We start from the raw sequence: 9,731 nt of genomic DNA, 5'->3' as shown, positions 1-9,731 counted from the left end.
AGGTTCAGATGACAAATGAAAAGTGGTTAAATTCTGGTTACTCAGCTACATTTGAGTGACGCTCCCCTCGTTTTTAACATCACACGCCACTGAAGACTCAATCACCTTCACTGTAGCTCTTGCAGTGGCACCTGCAAGCCTTGAAATTGAGGCAACACTATTCAGAAGCAAACTCCTTTGCAAGGAAAGTGCCTAAGGATTCATTATAATGGGAAAGTTTATTGAAATGTGGGGATATGGAAATCCACCTCCCTGCTTAAAATCCCCGTGCAAGTTCAGGCTTTTATTCACAGCTGTGTCACATTGCTCTAGAGCTGGCAGCTCCCCGTTCCCAGGGTCTGTTAGGCACCTGCCAACTGTATTCTGTCAGTCCCAAAAACCTCCTACATACATGTCTCTGGTGCTGTGATAAAAGATGTGCTGAAAGGGAAGGCGACGCCACTGTCAGTGAATTAAGACACCAGAGAAATCTCATCAGCAGACAGTTCCGAAAGTGATATTGCGAGGTATCGGCTGTACAGCACCAGCATTCACTGATCCCTCAGTGGTTAAACCAGGATGAATTTGACCCTATACAACATATTTCTGCTTTCCAGTGAAAAAAGCAAGATGCTTACCACTGAACAGTAACCTTAGCTTCCTTTCTACTGAGAGAACAGGCAGTGAGGATCAGTGAGGAAAAGCTCCACCTCTCTTCCATTCATCCCACTGATCTTCTCTTAATCACTATCAAAATGAGGTCTCACAATTTTTTTGGAAAGTCTAAACCAAAAGCCTTAGCTTAATGCACTTAGATCTCCGCAGGAACCTGCTTTGCTGCCAGTTGCATTGGGGAGCAGAATTTCATTAAATAAAGGTTAATATTCCCCTTTAGATAGCACAGAGATAACAGTTTCGAAACGCCACGTTCATGGTCCTGTGAAGGCTTGAGATAAACAGTTGGCCGCAGCTCGTACGTGGAGATCCGATCAGTTGCTTGCGTTACCAGTGGTATGAATGACAGGGATACATAACTGGCGTGTTTCCAGGGAGAGGGCCGTGGGAAATACAGATGTCTTCATTCAAAGTGTTTTTCTTCTGCAGAATAAACCAGGAAATCTACTGTGAGGGAAAGCAATCCTGTTTTCAACCCCTCACCACAAACTCTAGAAAGCGTACTGAGAGCGAGGCTACTTTATCCCGAGCTATGAACCAAATCCTCAAGTAGAAGATACAATATGGATTTAGAAAACAAATCTTGGATTACCTTTGTAGCCGTGATTCATCACAGCAAAAATCAACAGTAAATCAAAGACGCGTCAACATCATGCCGTGTAGCACTGTGTCAGAAGTCACTGGGCAGCTCCGAACAGGTGAGTACCACTGCCTGGCTCCAGCAAGGTATCCAAGCTTGGATCTAGAAAGTGCCTACCCATGTTAAGAAGCCACTGCAGCCTGGATGATTAGTTCTCTCTTTCACAAATAGCAGCCTGACTTCCAGGGTATTACATGCCATCTTGATTCATGTCTGTATGCTTTCCAAATTATCCTGCTAATCTCTGCAGAAAAAAATATCTATAATATTCCATTGAAAAAATCAGGCCCCTACAAGAAGATATTGATCCATTCTTGTTGGTTAATGGATCAGTTTTACATGCAGTAAATAAATGCGTGTTAAGCACTTTCCCAAACAACAGCTGCGCTCCCATCAGTACACACACAATTACCACAATTTAGAATTTTCGACTACACCTAACATGAACAAGACTTTAGAAAGCCTCAGTGTCTAGAAAGACATGTAAACACATTTTTAAATTTTCTAGAAAAATAGATCATAATCAGCAAAAGAGTGTTCACAACAATTCTTCGTAACAGCAGAGCTAATGAGTTGTTGCATATTTCAAATAAACAGATTAAATACTCACTGTTCCATAGCCAACAATGTTGGGAATAAGTATTAAATTAGGGTAAAGGCTGTCTATGTATCAGTCAAAGCCTTTAGAGTTCAGTTTTTTTCCTTAGCTGTTTCTGGAAGAAACATCTCCGAAGTCTATTCCAAGATTCTGCAAGGATGACATATTTCATTTCAGGACATTACGGTGGTCTGAGAAACTAGGGAAAATGCAGGCTTATTTCTCCATATTGTCTATTCATAACATAAAATATACATATTTAGAAGTTAATTTTTTTTAAATGTACATTTTTTAAATTCAGAATTTCAGAATGTGTTTGCCTAGAAGTGCCAGCAAATTACTGAAAACCCAACATGTTATGACTTCATAAATACAAAGAATATTGAAGTTAGATATGGCTAGGAAGTAGCTTTCATACTGACAAAAAGAAAATCTAAGTCAAAGTGAAAAATAAGACAGAGCTTGTTAATAACCTTAGTTTGATCAACAGTCTGTTGGCTGTGATGCTCATCTCATATGGGAATCATTCAAGATTCAAACTGTTGTCTCCAAGACTATGTAACTCCTTATGCAAAGTGGAACATCTCCAGCAGGAAAGATTGACAGAAATCAGTCCAACGGGAGCTTACACCTTGTCTTTAAGCAGTTCTGTAAATGCAGTCTGTGACCTGAAAAAGCTAGGTTTGGAATTTCAAATAGACTCGTACATCCCAGGAAAAGGGGTCATTAAAGATCAGCAATTTTTACTCAAGTTTCACTCAGTGCTAAAACTGATACTTGTGTTCCAACCAATGGCTTCATTTTTGATGACAAGCATTTTCAGATGAAAAATTCCAAATCCTTACAGTAAAACTGAATTAATGGGGAAGGAAAGTGTATTCTTCTGACTTTTTAATTTATATTATATCACTATATATTTTAATTTGTTCCTTTAATATCTATTCAGGAAAACATAAGGAGGTAGGAGGCTATTCTTCCTTTTTAATGATTCATAAATCCACTGAAGTACAGGCTGGGAAAATTCATAGAGTTGGGTTTTTTTGTATTAACTGAAGTTATCAATACTCAGAAGCCCTGGTCTTGACACTTCCAGTACCTTCAACAGTTTGTGCAGGAGAAAAGATAAACCATCTTCAGAGGTACTAAAGTTCATCAAAAGGAGAAAAATAACCTGCAATTCAAAGGACTTAGATTATTGTTTTATCAAAGGAAAATTCTAAATTTACTGGTATTACCATTTTTCAACCTTCTAAGGGTGCTATAAAACTCTCCTTTTTTTCTTCCAGAAAAAAAAAATAAATCAGAACTTTGGGCTGCAGAGAGAAGAGCTCAGATAATAAATTTTGTTGGGTATGTGATGAAGAGTAACTGAATTCTCTATTTAAAGATCAATTTTTTCTAATTTAAAAGATATTCAGGAACACCCAGATCCCTAAAGACATGTTCTTTCGTGCAGAATTATGAATATTCCAGGTAAAAGTTTCTCTACTTTCCCTAAAAATGTTAAAATACATGTTAAAAAAATCATTTTATGTTCTTTAAGCTAGGCACCAGCTCTTGATCTGAGCCTAAGAGGAACATGTCTGTGATCATGGCTGTTGGATGGCATCCATATCAATAATTAACATAATTTTGGGTTTTTTTTCACAGTGACTCTTATAACCACACTATGCCTCTTTTTGTGTGACCACATGCTCTTACTTAGATCACTTTTAGACTTTGCATTCCAATCTGAAGCACAAACACTACCACCTCAACTAGGAGATTCTATGCAAAGTAGACCATGCACTGCAAAACCTTACACACGAATGAAAAATTCCAGAGGGAAAAAAAAAAAATCCAGTGGAATCCTGGAAAATTTCTACATGGAATTCAAAGAGGCACCTAAGCAGGCCACAACCAATGCTTCAAAAGTACCAAAGGTCTAAATAAACACGCCCAACCTGACTATACGTGAACGAGTCTACGTGTGAAAGCTCTTCCAAAGGCGAGCAGCTATGCAGAACTGAACTCAAGCTGGCAAGTCCGCCTGGCACTGCAGGATGCAAACAACTTCTTTTAGTTTAGGGATCGTCACACAACGCTCTGTTATGTGCTACAGACCTCCTTCACATGTTCACATCAAATTTTCCAGGACCGGCAGCTGGCTAAAATCAAACATGAGAGGCTGCTTGCGTGCTGACCAAGGTTGTTTGATATAAGAAACCCTGAGAAGGGAAATAAACAGACACCTTCAATACTATTTGTACAGTCAGTTTTCAGAGCAGCTTTGTGTTTGAACTGAACCAATTCTCCATTGTTTCCACCTCCAGCATGTGTGGAAGTGGCTGCAGTGGCTGCATTCACCCGTGAATGGTGAGGGGCAAGGAAGTGTAAAAGTTTTTCCAAACAGCAGAACTGAAACAGTAATTCACAGCCTGCCTCACAAGACAGGAGGTGATGACACGAGACATTTCAGTCTCACAGGTGGAATCTGAGGCATGGGGTCTTTAGCTGGGGCTGCTACAACTAACGGAGAAATGCATCAACATCTCCAATATAGTATCAGCCCAAGTCAGTACATCCACTTGACTCAGTGTGGTGCCTCACTCGCAGGGACTTTTTAGGATTAGTAGACCTGATGGCTGTTAATTATCATGTGGCTGACCAGAAAGAACTGTGCATAGGATGCCCATCGCAGCTACACAGTCATACTCCTTGTCCACCTCCCTCTCCCCTGTTCAGAAACCCTGCATAGACCCTCATAGTCTTACCATGCCACGTTCCCTTCAATATAAGCATCCAAAATTGCAACATCTGCAATTGGTGCCTCCCAGCCAGAAATCTGTTATTGTGTTCAGTCTTGTCTTTTCTGCTGTCTGATGATCTTCAGCAGCCCAGAATGCTGCACTGTAATTTCGCATGTGTGTTTCCAAAGGGCCTTTCAGGTCACCGGAAAAACCAGCCCCTGCATTTTAATGATTTAATTAAAAAAAAAAAAAGAAAGTTAATCAATATTAAGAAAGGGAGAAGGTCATGCAGATAATGGCTTTCTGGCTTCTTCCAGTTCCAGACTTAAAAGGCGATTTGTTCTTTGCAATAGAACAGGTAGTTCAAGAGGCTTGTTTTTACAATCACCTTCCAGTCCAGGAGTTCAGTTAAGTACCTAAATTTCATTTACATATAGAGCACTTTTATGGCTTCTAAATTGTACACAAACACATCAGTATGTAGAAACTGTAGACATGTGCCATTACAGAAACCAATTAGCTGTCTTAGTGCAGTAATTTAGGTGTGTATCTTCTACCGTGTGGAAAAGAAAAGTAAACAATCCCTGAAAATATGAATGCTCCTGTAAGAGCTGTAGGCATGCCAGGTCCCTCACCAAATTAAAACAACAGTGTCAGAGAAGAGGAATAGAAAGTTGGGACCTCTTAGCATTGTTTTGGGAATTCACTTAAACTCTTGCTCCACCCAAAAGGACATGTTTTTCTAGCAGCTACAAAGCATCAAAAATATGAGAAATCAAACACATCTCATCAGGCAAGGGGAAAAGAAAGCATCCTTAGGATCAAGGGCATGACTGTTTCTTACAGATGGTTTTGCAATGCTGTGGTCAGCTCAGTTTTAAGAGCAACAATGCACCCACTCCTTCCCCTAGGAGTATTTTCCACAACCCAAGACTCTTCAAGGAATTATTTCAGATACCTACAGAGATCATTTTCTTAGCATATTCTTACTTTGGTACTTTGACTGATGAGCCAGTGATCCAGCTCAGGACTGCCTCAAGAGGATCTGTGGCCTCTCCCTTGACCTGCTCCTTTTCTGCAACGATGCCCTACACACGCCCACACGACTCCACACCCTCTGCCTGGGCACCCCAAGACATGCTGCTCGGAAAGCCCACCAAAACTCACTCTGGAAGGTACTACACAGCCCTGACACCACTTCAGACATGGTGGACTGAGAAACACATGCCAACTGTTGTTATGTGCCAGAGCTAAAGCTTGATCCGACACCCAAGGACAGCCACAGTCAAGAGCAATATATTATGGTCTGTCCTAGATGGAACCTTTTCTGAAATGCTCCATCAGATTCAGTACAAGTGACCATAGGTACAAAGGTGTAGGCTTGCTGTGTAACTGTGACATTCTTCCTTTTTTACACGTTAGTTCCTGTAAAGCTCACTCTTACATTTTTCAACAAATTGTGTATCTCATCCCACTATACAGAAAAAAGAATGTGTTTGCTTTTTTAAGAGATACTCGTTCCTAATGAGGATTTTCGTGGTTACTTATGCCAGCTCCCAAGGTACCACTGATCTGCTAAAAAAAATATTAGCCATTGGCTTCAAGAAGCAGTTAATTCCTGGAAAAATCCCTTAAGCTTCCTCTTATGAAGTGGATTGCTTACACACATCTTAATTTTTTAGATGTTTACCCTACTATATATACCACATAATTAATCCTCAGACTCTGATAACTTGAGAGGGAAACAGAGAAAGTAAGGCTATAAGGAAACTCAAAAGGCCACTAGTTCCGAGGGCTGGAGCCCCTCTGCTATGGGGACAGGCTGGGAGAGTTGGGCTTGTTCAGCCTGGAGAAGAGAAGGCTCCGGGGAGACCTTATAGCACCTTCCAGTGCCTGAAGGGGCTACAAGGAAGCTGGGGGGGACTTTTTACAAGGGCCTGTAGTGACAGGACAAGGGGTAACGGGTTTAAATTGAACGTGGGGAGGTTTAGATTGGATATCAGGAAGAAATTCTTCCTGGAGGGGGTGGGGAGGCACTGGAACAGGTTGCCCAGAGAAGCTGTGGATGCCCCATTCCTGGAGGGCTTCAAGGCCAGGCTGGATGAGGCTTGGAGCAACTTGGTCTAGTGGAAGGTGTCCCTGCCCATGGCAGGGGGGTTGGAACTGGATGGTCTTTAAGGTCCCTTCTAACCCAAACCGTTCTGTGATTCTATAGTCCACTACGGCTACAGTACTAAAGATAAGAGTGCCACGGATTCAGCTCAAGTGATGAGTCTTTCCTCATCCTTCATGGGACTCACAGGTCAATAATTAGTTCAAGCCACCTCTCCTGTTTGATATCTAATCATCTTTCAATAAGCAGTATAGGTATTTCCTACTTACGGTCTGCAACATGGCTAAGAAAAACAAGCTTTTTATTAAAAAGGACAGAATTTTACAATGTAGGGTTTTACTTCTTCATTTATTACATTTTGGGGGTTTTCCAAAGTCGGTGGGGAAGTTAGTTAAAAAAACCCACTTAGGATACCTCAGCATATGAGAGGCTTACACAAGACAACATCAGAGGCAAGAGAAAGTACGCTTCACAGGTCCTGCCTTTGGGGCCTAAACAGAATGGAAACGCATCGGAAGGTCTCGTATCTTATGAATATTGTGGTTAGTTTTTTCCCCTTTTACTGACAGTTAGAAGTGCTTTATTTATTATTAAGTTAACATTACATACTTTTTCCTAAGTGTCTTCTCTATACTGTCAGAGTCTTTGGGGTATTGCAAGTCTGAGCAAGATTTGGAAGAAAATGATAGAAAAAAAACCCTAAGCAAGCAGAGTGCAAATTGAGCTCTGACAGTAGATTATTTTAACTTAGCCCAAAGCAATGCAGATCCTTTTCCCTTTAATTCCATGTCTCCTGGTGAATGAACACTGCACCTGGGAGATCTGGTATCTCCAATAGGTCGATCCAGGGGTAGATGATCACAGAGATAAACATCATACCCGTAACTTAAGAACAGATTCTCTGTGACAGTTTGCTCCTCTTCCCTTAAATCTGCACCCCGGTGTTTGAACACAACTGAACCTGGGCACAGCAAACAGTGTGCAGTCTTCTTTCCCTCTTCTGCGTTATCGGCTTTGCATACTTCAGTCTTGGAGTTACCTTGCAGCTTCAGATCACGCTCTGAGCATCTTGCGTTTTCACAGAATGCCTCCGCTGATTTTTCTTACTGAAAATAAAAAAAAGATTGATTGTAACAGCAATTAAGAACACTCTCCATCATCATAACTGAGCCAGATTCTCCTTATAACACTTCAGGTCAAGAGATCCGTGAAGTTACAGCTAAACTGATACCCACGTGGGAGTAGCATCAGACCTTACCTCCTTCACGAGAACAGTTTTAAACATCGCATTTCACAGTGCCCTGCGTGAGCTCCTACTCCCAGTTGCACGAACACAGTGCAGGGAACACTGCGCCGGCATCAGTGGAGAAACCTAGGGGTAGAGGCAACACACAAATGGTTAAATCGAGCCCAAATAATTTCCACCATGTTAAGCTTCAGTTCCATTAATATATTAATGATCCACAATGGGGCTGGGATACTCAAAGTCAGGTCATTGATACCACATTTATTTTGAAGCTAAATACTGTAAATGAGCCCTCTGCCATCTTAATAAGCTTACTGGAATCTTTTGACTTCTGCTCAGAAAGGTTTGCACAGGGTGAAACCTAATCTCTCAAGGCTTTGTCAGGTGCACAGTGTTGTGCTATAAAGAAAAGGCACAGCCAGCCTGTGAGAGGTTGTTCAGGACATACTGGCCTTGAAGGTAAATATAATAAATGAGCCCTCTGCAGCATCTTTTGGAAAGCTTATTGTCAGTTTTGACTTTTGCTCTATCCGAAAACTTTGAAGGGGGTGAATCCGAATCTCTCAAGGTGCTACTAAATTTAAAATACTGGAATGTATTAGATAAAAAAGTCACAGAAAACCTGTGTGAGTTAAGGCTTTCTACAATTAAATTACCGTCTTGGTGAACGAGGGGAGAGGAGTACATGTTTAAACTCCAGCAAGGCTCTGACCCTGCCTCTTACAACGTCCTCATGCACAAGGTGCAGAAGCGTGCACGAGGCAAGCGGATAGCAAGGTGGACTGGACTGCCAGGATCAGAAGATTGTGATCAGTGGCACAAAGTCCAGATGGAGGCCAGTGACTAGTCGTGTACCCCAGGGGTCAATACTGGTTCCAATACCAGTTTAGTATGGTCATTAATGACCTTGAAAGTGGGGCAGAGTGCACCCTCAGAGTCTGCGTACGATACCAACCTGCAAGGAGCGGCTGACCCACCAGAGTCCTGCTGCCATTCGGAGGGACCTGAAGAGGCTGGAGAAATAGGCCAGCGGGAACCTCATGAGGTTCCAGAGAGGCAGGTAAACAATCCCAAACCTGCGGAGGAACAACCCCGTGGGCCAGCACCAGCTGAAAAGCAGCTTTGCAGAAAAGTTGACACCAAGTTGAACATGAGCCGATGGTGCGCCACTGGGGCAAAGGCATCCTGGTAGCCTGGGCTGGATTAGGAAGAGCAGGTTGAGGGAGGTCATCCTTCCAGGTCACACCTGGAGTGCTGCATCCCCTTCTAGGCTCCTCCATACAAGAGACACATGGACACACTGGAGCAAATCCTGCCACAAAGATGGCTCTAAGCCTGGAGCATGTGTTACACATGGAGAGGCTGAGAGAGCCTGACAAGCCTTGGGGGCAGGGGCATGTTATTGATGCATATAAACATCTTACAAGAGGGACTAACAAAGGTGGAGGCAGAGTCATCTTCTGGTGTCCAGTGAAAGGACAAGAGGCAGTGAGAACACACTGAAACACAGGGAATTCCATTTAAACATACGTGGTGGGTTGACCCTGGCTGGAGTCCAGGTGCCCACCAAAGCTGCTCTATCACTCCCTTTCTCAGCTGGGCAGGGGAGAGAAAATATAACTAAAAGCTTGTAGGTCGAGATAAGGTCAGGGAGATCACTCAGCAATTACCATCATGGGCAAAACAGACTCAACTTGGGAAAAACTTTATTTATTACCAATCAAATCAGAGTAGAAGACAACTGAATCCAA

The 9,731-nt window shown here is 42.2% G+C and overlaps 1 pseudogene; it reads right to left on the bottom strand.

Annotated features, from left to right (window-relative positions):
* Positions 1–366: 366 nt before the first annotated feature.
* LOC104516667 lies at positions 367–9,056 on the bottom strand (annotated as a pseudogene).
* Between the last annotated feature and the right edge of the window lie 675 nt (positions 9,057–9,731).

This window comes from Eurypyga helias, unplaced genomic scaffold, assembly GCF_000690775.1.
Source record: "Eurypyga helias isolate BGI_N326 unplaced genomic scaffold, ASM69077v1 scaffold7851, whole genome shotgun sequence".
Lineage (NCBI taxonomy): Eukaryota > Metazoa > Chordata > Aves > Eurypygiformes > Eurypygidae > Eurypyga > Eurypyga helias.
The sequence above is the reverse complement of the archived record's forward strand: the minus strand, read 5'-3'. Positions and strand labels throughout refer to the sequence as shown.